The following is a 13,571-nucleotide window of genomic DNA, read 5'->3' as shown; positions in this document are numbered from 1 at the left end:
TCTCCTCCTCTTCCTCCCTGGATAAAAATATGACTGTTCTTAAAGTGTGTTTGAACTGTGGGGATGAGGGGGTCAGGAAGCAAAGAAGGTTCCTTTGAATAACTAACAATGTGCATTTATTTCACACGAATGCAGCTGGATATGCAGTTTTTTGTGAGAAAGAAAAATGTGTTATTAATTTTATTTTCATTCACGGATTCCAGGGTATTTTATCTAGGGATCCTGAAATCTACAAATGTATACTAAGACACATCTGTAGCACTTGCAAACTGGCTTTTACATAGGTGAAAAATTACCATGGTTTCCTCCAGCTGCTGTACAACATGATAAATCTCCATATACTCACAGATGTAGAAATATTCCCGGCCTGGCCTGAACTCAAATCCTAATGAGAAGGGAGTGAAGAGCTGGAATTTTTCTGAGAACTTCAATGGTCCATTCGGAGAGTGAGGTCGATTGCACTCCCACCTCTTGAATCCTTTGGAGGTATGATCACAGGAACTGTAGCCATCAAAGTTCACCATGTAAAGAATATACCGTTCAGTCTTATCTTCTGGCACTGAATCCTCATAATGAGGACAGAATACATCCAAATAATCATTGATGCAGACATCAATATGGTAATCACCCCGCTGGAATCTAAAAATAAAAAACAAGAGAGAATAAAACTCAGGTAACTTTACAAAAAAAAATGTTTAATTTTTCTTTTCTTTTTTTCAAAGTTTAGTTCCTTCTACAAAACATAATCCTGTGTGAAGGTAGCTAAAGAAATAAAAAAAGCAGCTGTTTTGAATTTGGTGTCCTTTAAAGAGGGACCATTACTGTCTCTGACAGTGTTCTTTGCTTTTATAAAATTGCTTCCAAACCTGCATAACAGTCACTTTCCCACCTTCTGCTTTTCTATAAAGATTCAGTCCTCTGTTTCTTTATTAAACAGCAAGACCAGAGCATCTATACTTGCATATAACACAAATATCAAACAACCCAATTGTTGTTGTGTGCCTCCAATAGGCTGGGAAATATTATCTCTGTACCACAAGCAAACCTCATTACAGGCACATACATTTCCTACAATACTCATTCATCTTTACTTTTTCTTTACTGCTGGCAGCATTTAGTCGAGATCCAAGAAAACCCTGGTAAATCTTTGAAAGACTTTTGAAAAGCCTATATAACTCTACTGATGAAGTATACAGAAGAGATACTGCTCTTGAGATAAAAGAATTCTAGGCTATGAATTTTCAGCACTCACCTGACAGTCTGGAATGGGAGCCAGATGAGAAAGGCAGCACAAGGCACTTTTACCAATGCACTTTTATTATCAGCAGTGGTAAGCAATATTAGCTACAACAGTAGTAAGGTTGTTTTTGCTGTCACTGTAATAGTACAGTAGGTTAGTGCCAGGTATGGCCAAAAGATTTCACTTCAAACTCCTATTACAGGTGGAATGTGTATGTCTAGGTAACTTTGCAAACTAACTGGGATATTCTCAAAGCAGTTAATTCCACTGAGTTACATGGACTACAGGTTTGTGGTAAGAAAGTCTTGGAATATAAATGAAACAAATACAGCAGATGCAAACCATAACACTTTGGTCATAGCTTTATTTTTTACAGGCATTATATATGGCACTGTGGGCACCCATTTTCAATAAAGGTAATTTTCCATCAAACTAATGAAAGGTTGTGTGAGATGAGCTACGCTTTCTTTAAAGACCTATATGTTTATTCGTTGTCTAATTTTTGAACACTGAAGACATTAAGTACTAATTTATAGTTATGTCTTCACGCTTTTCTCAAATACAATTTTTATTTGTAGCAGATATTTACAGGTCAATATAAAGAATCTCATGAGAAACATGTAAAATATTGGTACTAGACCATAACTATTCAGCTGTGGCATGTATACTCCTGATATCTAGCAGCTTTCTTTTCCTTGCTGTACCTTTTGGCCACCACTATCATATTATTACCTCTGGTTTCTATTCCTTGACAGCAGCCACTGTCAAATGCACAGAGAATAATAAAGACACCATGACATATACAGTATAAGTATAATGTTCCTTTTCAACTGAGGCACATATTTTAAACACCTGATGGACCTGAAATCTGCCAAGTGGATCCTTCTATCTAATTTGAGAGGGAAAGGCAATGATCATCTGGCCTTCTCCAAGGATATATTCAGAGCAATCTATTCATCTCTTACAATCATTTAGCTGCTATAATATAGGTTTCAACAGAGAGAGAAAATGTGTGTAGCGTAGGAACAAAAGCCTAATAAATCTAATTCTAGGCAATGCACAGTACTGTATTACATTGTTTCCTTCAAAAACTTAGTAAATGGATTTAAGTTCAGAATTGACATCCACTTTAAACATTAATATAAATTAGATGTGATAAGGGATTTCTGTGATTGAAAGACCCATTTTTGTTTAGAAAAAGCCAACATAAGGGTTCCTATTCTTGGCCAGGACTGTGGTACATTGGAGTGGTGGAGTTTAAACCTTTCTCCCTATCACAAACCACTCCTCTCCAAAGCATTTATTTCCCTTATTTGTGTCCCTAAGTGGTGCAGCATTTTATCAATAGAAATAAACAGTAGCTTTGTTAAATTATTGTTTTTGTTTGTTTGTTTTTCTTGTAGAAAACTGTGGTCCTCATGGCTGGCTATTCTATGGAAAAAGATATCTGGAGTAGAGCATGGAAAGTTATTTTTAAGGGCAATGAGCATAACAACATGTTGCAATTTATAACTGAGCAGAAATAAGAATGCTCCAGGCCCCAAATATCAAGCAACTCCTTCTCAAGCACAACACATTGCATCTATTCTTAGAAGCAATTTTTGAAGTTCTGACATTGAAAATTCATAGGTTTTTTGTGGGTTTTGGGGGCTATGTGACCATTTTCTGTTTTTGAATGGCAAGGCTTCAGGATGGGAGGATATGCAAAGAGGATTTGTGTCCAAGAAAATCTAGAAAATGCTGTGCTCAGTGAAGGACAGGAGAGACCCTCTCATGGCCACAGGAGTTTACTGCATACCATGCAACTGCTGACAAGTCTACATAGGGACCACCAAAAACAGTGTTCAAACACAAATCAAGGAACACGACAGACACTGCAGACTGGGTCAGCCAGAAAAATTCTGGACCATGCCAACAACTATCAGGTCAGAATGCACAGGGAAACCATTGAGATCCACAAGCCCCTGGACAACTTCAACATAGCAAAGTATGGCTATGAGTACTAAAAATCACCAAAATTAAGACCGAGCAAAATGCAAATGAAAACCACCCAGGATCAGGGTTTTTCCCAGCAGACAATGGATCTCTAATTAAACAGACACAAATCTTTTTGCATATCCTCCCATCCTGAAGTCTTGCCATTCAAAAACAGAACAATACACAAATTAACATGGAAATCAGTCTTCCCTACCCAGGGTCACACAGTGTATATATATACCCCACTCACTTCCATGCCAGCATTCTCTGAAGATGCCAACCATAGATGCTGTCGAAATGTCAGGAACAAACTGTTCTAGAACATGGCCACACAGCCTGGAAAACCCACAAAAAACTATAGATGCCGGCCATGAAAGCCTTCGACTTCACATAGGAAGTTTACTCACAGAACTCTCATCTCACACATAATTTGATCTTTAATAAACAAAATATAGTACTATTTTAGTGGTTATAGCATTTATAAAAAATGTTACAAAAATAAATTGCCATTGAAATTATTTATTTTTCAATGGCAACTTAAAAGTAGTCCATACTTTTAAACAATTATGTGAAAATTAAAGAACATTGCCATCACTAATTTGATTGCATTTCCCTTCAGCACATGATCTGTAGAGAAATATGTGCTTATAGGAGGAAAGAACATCATCAGTAGGAAAATCCTATATTTATCTGCCAGTAAAAAGGAACATTTTGTACTGTGACTTTAAACTGTCTTGAACACCATGAAAGAGTGGTAATAGACTTTTAATAAACTGAATTCAATGATCCTTTAAAAAGTGGCACTGCTGTATTTTGCCTGTGGCAGTTCTGAATTTGAAGACCACAGAGGCCCAGAGAAAAGTGAAGGACTCTGGGTTGGCAAATGTTGAAGAACCTTGAGGCACAGAAGTTCTCTGAAAATCTGAAGCACAGTTAACAAATCTGATGCTTGTCAAAGATCTGTTTACTTCCAGTATGTTCTGTTTGTATAGTTGTAAATAACACAAATATTACAAGACATCATCTATTTCTTACAGCTTTTCAGTTATATAATAACAGCAGTTCCATAGATATCTCATAATAGAATGCTTAGTTTCATTAATATTTTGCTGATTTTATTTCCCAGTTCAGTACTAATAATTTGTTTACCATTTCAGTTTTTGCTCTCAGTCAGTAAAACAACCTATGTTTTCTCCTAAATTATTAATTATTGATAGTACTGCCTTTACTCCTTCTATCTTCACAAGGATACATATGGTCTTTTTTCAAGCTATCAGTCCTATCCCATCACTGGATAATAAATAATTATTTATCACTGGATCCAAAAAGCACAGACTTGCAGAAAATCAAGTTGGTGGCTTTACATTCTGTTTGTATAACCATATTAAGAAATACTCTGAAGTTGATAACTAATGACATATTCCAGGGCACTCAATAATTTTGTGTCAAGCTGTGCACAAACTTTGGCAGTTCCTGGGAACGTGCAGCAGAGGGAAATACCTGGCTTGTGTCATTATGCTGGGCAACATGCTTAAGCATCTCAACATTGGTTTACGTTCATTCTGGCTAACCTACTGTGATGTTTCATCAACAACAGAATGAAGTCTTTGCTTTCCATGTTGTGTTACCATGAGAAACCACAAAGGGTCTGCGTAATTTGACTTCTTATGTTATCTGCTACATAGGGAGAATACAAAACTATTCTTCAAACACAATTAACCTTTAAGTTTAGTTCAGGTGGTGTCCATACAATATCATAGAAACTTGCACACTACTGAGCTAGATAACAGGCAGTAAAGGGTTGAAGAGGCTGACAGAGAAAACGAAGTATCTCATAACCAAAATAATCTCAGTAGCAAGCTAATGAGAATTCAGTACCTCAAACTCATACTGATACCAGGCCCAACAGATTTGTTCTGAGCTGCATCAAATGTACAGGTACTTCATTTCTCAGACACCTCCTATTTGTTTTAGTGACACAAATGTTGAATATAAAGGGAAACTGCTTGACACTTTGAACTGGAGAAATATAAAATACTGACAAAATGTTTTGAAATTAATGCAGGTGCTGTGTTTATCCATCATTAGAAAATGCAGGCACGTCCAGTGCCATGTACATATTTTTCATGATTGTAATTCTGAAGCATATGCAAGTCTTGTCTTGAATCTAATAGCTTTGTTGGCTATGGATATAAGAGATGATCTACTTAACTAGATATTTAGAATGCAGTAGCATTTTTTGCATGCTGCTCCCTCTTTCACTTTCTTCTTTGACAAAAAACTCTATAAAACCCTAGCATAAAAAACAGCAAAGCTGACACTAATTGCCCATTATCATATAGATGGATAAAAAACAAAACTGTCTTCAGCTTGTGTCTCCTCCCATACAAATCATATATATTAGTCATATTCTGCATTTTAAAGCACATATCCTAGAAGAAACAACTCTGTTTTAAAGTAAGTTCCCCTTATTTTCAGATCTCATGGTCATACCATTTGTTTTTAAAAGATTCTGCTTTAAAGAAGACAAAAGGATCTCTTGTTTAATATAAACATTCACACTAGGTTAGAATTATAGAAAGTCCTGGATCAGATTCTAATTTTGGTATTGTTCCTCCATTGATCATAACAAAAATGCTGTGTCCATGGAACAGTGGATATACAAACGTCCACCTGGTTTTCAAGCCATTCCCAACCAGCTTACCCAACAGAGAACCTGTAAACTGACCTTTTCAGAACGTCGGTGAAAAGTCTAGTGTGATCCAGAAATATTCCCTCTTTGGTTAATTAAATGTATAAGAGCCATGTCCCTTATTTCACTTGTAAACCCCAATTCCCTCCTCTAAATGAGACCAGCTGGTTAGATTCCTACGTAGGTAGCATTCCAAGTAGTGCTGATGAGTTCTCCATACACTTTTTTCTGAAGAGTATAATTATCCCTGAGTCTGAATTATCAGTCTTTGAGGAAGCTGTTTCTACAGTGCGCCCATGTCATAGACGGGCGCATCATATGTGGCTTCCAGCATATGCTGGAAGCTATGCCGGAAAAAAGCCTCACGCGCCTTGGAAGAAGTAATGGAGCATGATCTTATGCACTTTTCTTTACGCAAGGGGGGGATCCCAGAATGGATCCCCCGCATAAAGAAAGGGTGCACTGTATTTGCTTTTGCACCCACTATGTTCATGAGCTCAGCTCAGCAATAAGATCAATCATGGGTTCACTTAACTTCTAAGACTATTCATCCTAATTCTTTTCAAGCACCATCATCAGTGAGCTCTGTTGGCTAACCCATGTTTCCAGTGTCATTCCTCTTTACCTATTTCTTCAACCTCTTTATTGCCATATTTGCACAGAATGATCCATATTTTCTTTGGTGCCTCTATGGTTTCCACAAATCAACTTAGTGTTTATTATTATTATTATTATTATTATTATTATTATTATTATTATTATGAATATTCATGTCAATTTCATTCAGCTAGTCTGTGTGGATTAACAGAATTATAATTTCAAATTTATACTATCAAAGAGTAATAAATGTTCTACTTACAGATAAAGTCTGAATACAGTGCATTCCACAGGTAAGAAGGATGAATTGTCTCCTCCATTAATATTCATTAATGTAGAAATCTACTGGGGCTTTTACTTGCATTCAGTTCAACACAATTAGAAGCCACCACGAGTCCTGGAATGTTGGTTTAAGGTTCTAGGTCCCCAAACTGTGCTCTTGAAGGGATTTTAGACTTCACCTCTAGAATCCCAGACTACTGGTCAACATGGCTGGGACTTCTGGGAGCTGAAGTCCAAAATCTCTGAAATGGCACAATTTGGGGACCACTGTTCTAAATTATGAAAAGTGTCAAAAATGCATTCAAGGGAATGTGACTATAAGCACCTTTCAGAATTCACTGCTCAGCACTGAGAAGTTGGCATCTTAACAGGATGAAAGAATCCTGTTAAGGACATGAAAACGTTCATAAGCCTATCCTTCTTCCCTGTATTTATGTATGTATGCAAACATATGCCTGAATGAAGTTATAATATAAATCAAAATGTCTTTCAGCACCTAAAGGACTATCGACTTATACTATGGCACATGGTTTTGTGTACGTCAGATAGATAATATGTTATTCTTGGTGGATATACGTACACATATATATGCACATGAGACAGATGGTAAACTGGGTTCAATAGAGAAGTATTGCAAAATGTATAATCAGTGGCAATTTATGAAACTAACCACCCCTAACAGTAGTACTAGCTAATACTGCTTATCTTAGTATCACCTCTAATATGACAATGTTAATGTGGTGCACAGTAGCAGAATTACAGAGGATTTTAATATCTTGATGTTAAATACACAAGTCCATCACAAAACACTGGAATTATTTTAAATGCAATGTGTATACATTTACTAAACCACCCAGCCATGCTGTGATACTTATAATCTAGTATCTTATAGTTAAAAATCCAAGAATAGTTTAGTAGATTACTAAGAATATGATTTTAAACTCATAAACCATCCAACAGTGTGTACAACAGAAACTAATCTGTCAACTGAGCAATCATTATCCTATTGTTATTATGAACAGCTCAATAAATTCATTTCAATTTTTTCTCAATAGTCCTTGTCATATAATGATTTAAAAATCTAGTAGCTACTAATTAGACTTACTAAATAATAAAACAATTTATAGGCACTGCAAAAATAGTGTTCCACTCGTATTTCTGAAATACCAATAAATAAACTATTTTTCTTTCCTTTGTTAGATTTTCTGTGCCGTCTAATAAAATGTTCTCAGAAAAGTATTGAAAACACCATCGATTCCCATTCACATAACAATATAATAATCAGGCAAATTAATTACAGCTCTTTTAGCTAAAAAAAACCCAACTGTATTCCTCTATTCATTGTAAGTGCTTAACTTTTTTTTAAAAAAAATCAGAAAGTCAAAACAACTAATTTACATGAGCGATGGATTGGGAAAGTAACCACGTTTAGGTGATCTGCCTTCAGAGTCCAATACAGTTAACAGAATATCTTGCAAGGACATGGCCCGTAACAAATAATGGCTCCCAAAACCAAGCCCAAACCAGGAAAGCAGTATGTGAGACAGAGGAGAAGTCCCCCCCCCCTTTTGTCATTAAGTCCTCTCTATTCAATCACTATTTATCTGGGTAATTAAACACTGAGAAAGAATGCCAGGCTAATTGTTAGATTATGATAATTACCTGTCTCTGCTATGCTGCAGATGATCAAAATAAAACATGGTCACAGGCAGAGAGCTGTCACGGCTCTGTAAGTGTCAGACTTCCATGGGAAGCCAGGCCGTTTATTACTTGTTCATTACAAATGAAGCAGAGCAGCTTCTCATTTACAGCTTCTCTTGTGTGTGTTTTTTTTCTTCACCCACTCTGCCGAAACAAGACTCCCAAAAGGTTGTGCCTAAGCTGCTGCCTTTGATTGGCCCACTTCCATCACAATTACACAGCTGAGCAGAATCAGGTCCCTGGAATAGTTCATCAGACTTGAAATTGCTCCCTCATAACAGACTGCAACAGCCTACCACATTTGCAGTAAGACTTTCTTGCTACCTGATTTCTGAGAAGTAAAAAAATCTAACCTGACTCTCTTATTCGTGCCATAATCCAGCACTGGCCGCAAAATACCTCATACTAATTGGATCATACAAATGGGAATACAATCAGCAACAAGGGAGGGAAGGTAGTGTTAATTTATTGTATAAATAAGCACCCAGATACATTTCTGTATTGGTCTACGAATCAGAGGGCAAAGATTGATGAACTATGACTGCATGGCCTTCACATAGCTAAATGAAAATACAGTCGGCCCTTCTTATACATGAATTTTTTTTATACACGGATTCAAGCATATACGGTTTGAAAATGTTCAAAAAAGTATGAATTTCAAATATCAAACCTTGATTTTCCATTTTTTATAAGGGACACCATTTTGCTATGTCATTATATTTAATGGGACTTGAGCATACACAGTTTTTGTTATACACGGGGGATCTTGGAACCAAACCCCAGCGTATAACAAGGGTCCACTGTAGTTTTCGGCATACTGTAGACTCAGGTCCTCTGGGGGACATTTACTTCAACCAGCTAAAACTAGACTGTGTATTGTCACCAAGAGGACATTTTTATGGACCACCCCTAGACTGGAATGACTTGCCAGGAGAGATGTTGGATGATTTTAGTGTGTCCTACATTTATATGTTTCAAGCTTTGTTGTTCCCCACCTTGAGCCTTGAGGAGAGGTGGATAAGAAAAATAAGAATAAGAATAGGAATTCTAGAATTTCCACTTTAAGAAAATTAAAGTATTACTTCACAGGAGATAGTCCAGCTCTTCTATAGAAAAGTCTGGGGCTTTGAAATTCTCAGAACAGTATCCTCTAGAGCAGGGTATGTATAGGGGGCAGAAAATATTTTCAAATAAGAAGCTACTGCCATTAGTAGGAAAAGCCACCTTAAATAATTCCTATTACTACAACAATATACTAGAGTTAAAAGAAAGCATTGCTTCCATTTCACCTCCAGAAAACTTCTGAAAAACAAGGGAGCACCCTCTGTGTCTTTCTCATGAATCAACTGTGATGTTCTACAATAAGTGGTATTGTTTTACATTGTGTGAATTACAGTCAGAAAATAAGTTAATTGTATGATATGGTATAATGTGCATGTATATATTAGATGATTTACGGTAAATTGAGAGAGATGGTTTATGGTAAGTCTATGATAAGATGGAGTCAGGAGTTGGGAATTAGAGTTCCCATCTCCTGGATATGGAGGTTAAAGACAGTAGGATCAGCATTACCTATTGTTTTGATCTGATGTGGAGGGTAGAGTGTATATTAGATAAGTATATCTAAGTCAGGTAGCTGTTTTTTTAAATAACTATTATTTAAGAAAATGCTTATCTGAAACCTTATATATTTAGCTTTTTGGTTCACTACTGTTTAAAACAAAGCAATTATTCACAAACACAAACCTCTGAGAGGCTATCCTAGTGGTCGCTTAGACTCAGTTGTGTAACTGTACCTGTGACAGCAGAGGTACAAAAGAAGTATGCAGTGAGACAGAAGGAACTCAGCTCACAGATATATGCTTCTACATGAGAGAAGGTTTCAGAAACTGAGGAGGTCCTGATGCAGGAGACACGTGCTGCATCCCAACTGCAGAAATAATCCAGTTGCACACCACTTTAACTGCCATGGCTCCATGCTATGGAATTCTGAGAATTGCAGTTTGTTGTGGCCTCAGAGAAAAATGGTGTTAAACTAGATAATTGGGGCAATGTGGATGCAGCCATAGATTCACAAAAAGGCATCCCAGACCAGGAGAAGTATATTGTCTGAGGCAAGTGGTGAAAGTAAAAGGTGTCCCAGAAAGTAAAAGTCGCCCCAGATGTGTATTAGCTGGAACAAGTGGTGAAAGCAAATTAAAAACTATCTGAAAGACCGTATCTCCTTCCATAAGCCTACCTGACTTTTAACATTACTTTCTTTCGGTCCCACTACTATCACACAGGCATGTTTGGTGAGGACATGGGGAAGAGACTTTCTACTGGCTGCTCCCAAGTTGTGTAACTCCCTTCCACAGAAGGTTCAGTGGGCCATCTCCCTGTTATCCTTCCGCAAGAAGGCAAGTAATTTTTTATTTAGGCAGACCTTTGCTTTTTAACTCATTGCACTGGATGGAACTTTTAATGGAGGAAAGGAGTGTTGTGTCTGTATTTCATTATATCTTAAATGTGTTTTAATACTGCTTTTGTTTGTTGTTCAAAACAGAATTGGATTTGACATGTTTTAACTTTCATATTAACAAAAGGACTTTATTTTAAATGGTTGTAAGTCACTATTTAAATAATTGTAGCCTCCCTCCTCAGTGAGAAAGACAAGATATAAATTAATTGAATAAACAGTAACAAGATAAATACCAAAATAATAAATAAATAAATAATCCCATTAGTAATGTAGTGGTTTTTCTACTGACTGACAAGAGTGGTTCAGATGGTGAGGTGTAGCAAAAGAAATACATTTTTATTTTTACTTTTTCAGAATTTTCTTTCTTTCTTATTTTTGTTTTGTTTGTTTTTCAATCTTTGCATTTCAGGTACCAAACCTAGCTGCTGAAAGAGGAATCCTAACCTACAGAGAATAAGATGACTGGAATTTACACTCTGAGATTTTGCAGTACAGGGATAAGTACAGTATTCAGAATTCTCACCCTTACCACACTACAAACCCCAGCAATCCAAGGGATGTTGCCATCTCAGTTAAGGTAGAATCATAGTGGTATAATTGTGTAGTGTGAAATTATGTTAAAACACTCTGAATATTCAAAACAATAGCTGTTTTAGTCTGGATCAGTCTGCAATGAGATATTTTAGAACCTTTGAGATTAAATGAGAGAAAGAAGATGGTAGCATAGGTTTTGTAGACTAAGGCCTGTTACAGACTGCCAAAATAAAGCTGCTTCAGGTCTCTTTGGAGGTATGCTGTTTAAATGATGCATGCATCCTAAGAGTCCGGAAGTCGCACCAAAGCCACACTCCATTCCTAAGCACTGAAGTGCAGCTTTGGCGTAGCTTCCGGATTCTTAGGATGCATGCATCATTTAAACAGCATACCCCCAAAGAGACCTGAAGCAGCTTTATTTTGGCAGTCTGTAACAGGCCTAAGGCTGCATCTGCACTGCAGAACTAATGAGTTTGACACCGCTTTAACTGCCATCATTCAATGCTAAGGATTTGGAGGTTTGTGATATATTGTGATATATTTAGCCTTCTCTGTCAGAGAGCTTTGTCACAACAACCCACAAATTCCAGGATTCCACAGGATGAGGCCATGGCAGATAAAGTGGTATCAAACTGCATTAATTCTGCAATGTAGCAGCAGCCTAAGTCTACTTCATCAAATGTATGGAGTGATTACTCACAGGTGCTACAAGGACCCTTTGCATACAGTCAGAATACATTTTTAATTGGCATGGCTTATGTATTATAACACTTATTTGTTTCCAGTCTCTTTAGGGCCAGAAAAGCATGTAACCCCTATTTGTGTAGAACTTCCCACAGCATCACCTTAAACACCACCTTAACAATTTGAGCTTAACACTTTTACTTCTCTTCCTCTGAATGATTCTTTTAAGTCATCTTTGCCTCATGAAAAAGCCTGTAAGGCTTTAGAGCCTACATGATGTATTTCAAACCTCTTTTTTTCTTTGGGGCCAAAGAAAGATAGAACACAATATTATTTTCAATTTTGTAGTATGGCTAAGATGGCCATCCTGCTTTTTTGTACGTCCCCCAACACTGTAGAAAATGAGACACATACAGAGATGAAGATAAATATTAAAATTTATAAATACAGCCACTTATGTGCCACTTATTGAATATTCCAACACTTTTTCCCAATAAACTTTACATATCCTTATGTTTTTCCCTCTTCCAGTGCCAATTTTCTTCTTTCCTTCTTTCTTTTTTCTTTCTTTTTTTCTTCTTCTTCCTTTTTTTTTTTTTTTGGAATAAAAATGTACTTTCCAGCAGAGCGTACAAGAAAGACAACCCCTCTTCAGTGTAAACAGACATAAACTCCTTTTTTATCCTTTGGGAATTTTTACTCCAGCCTCAAGAATAGCACACTTGTCCAGGCTTCAAGGTTTGAGGAGCACACTTGTGGCAAGGCATGTGGATAATAAAGTGAGAGGGCAGTAAGGGGCACATTCATGCTGTGCAGCATGTCAGAGCATTGATTCCAAAGAGATCAGGCTTTCGTCCTCAAATTTTCCCAGCTCCAATAGCTTTAATCCTTGCAACAGCAACCTCCACTTTACTATTGATTTTTCATTGCTGTGGGCATTTAACTTAGTGAGAGGGATGGTAGGGAGAATGGTACAAGAGGAGTTCTTATTCTGTCAAAGGCATCATTTAGACTTATCAACTGAACTCCAGTATTGATGACCTGAGTCACATAAACTGCAGGGTATCACATCCAAGCAGAAACTAAAGTCAGCCAGGGATTTCTTACAGTCTATCTCCAGACTACAGAAATATAACAGGCCAGACTATACCAGCCTCTTTGCCAGAGATGTGCTCTTGTGAATTTCAATTTCCAATTACTTCCTCCATGTTATTCCTATCTAGCAGTAAACCTTAGATTCAGACTCATAATGTTTATACCATTTTATCTATGGCAGAATAAAGAAACCTCATAATTAACATCTGTGCATCTTTACATGTTTCTATCAAGTGATTTTATGCATCCCATGCTCCCTTTTCCATCTCCTTTCTTCTGTTCCTTATTTCTTTTTTATCCAGGCTAAG

The 13,571-nt window shown here is 36.9% G+C and overlaps 1 pseudogene; it reads right to left on the bottom strand.

Moving 5' to 3' along the window:
- The window catches only part of LOC121922907, a 252,769-nt pseudogene that overhangs the window by 64,621 nt on the left and 174,577 nt on the right, over window positions 1–13,571 (bottom strand).

Source organism: Sceloporus undulatus, chromosome 2, assembly GCF_019175285.1.
Source record: "Sceloporus undulatus isolate JIND9_A2432 ecotype Alabama chromosome 2, SceUnd_v1.1, whole genome shotgun sequence".
NCBI lineage: Eukaryota > Metazoa > Chordata > Lepidosauria > Squamata > Phrynosomatidae > Sceloporus > Sceloporus undulatus.
The sequence above is the reverse complement of the archived record's forward strand: the minus strand, read 5'-3'. Positions and strand labels throughout refer to the sequence as shown.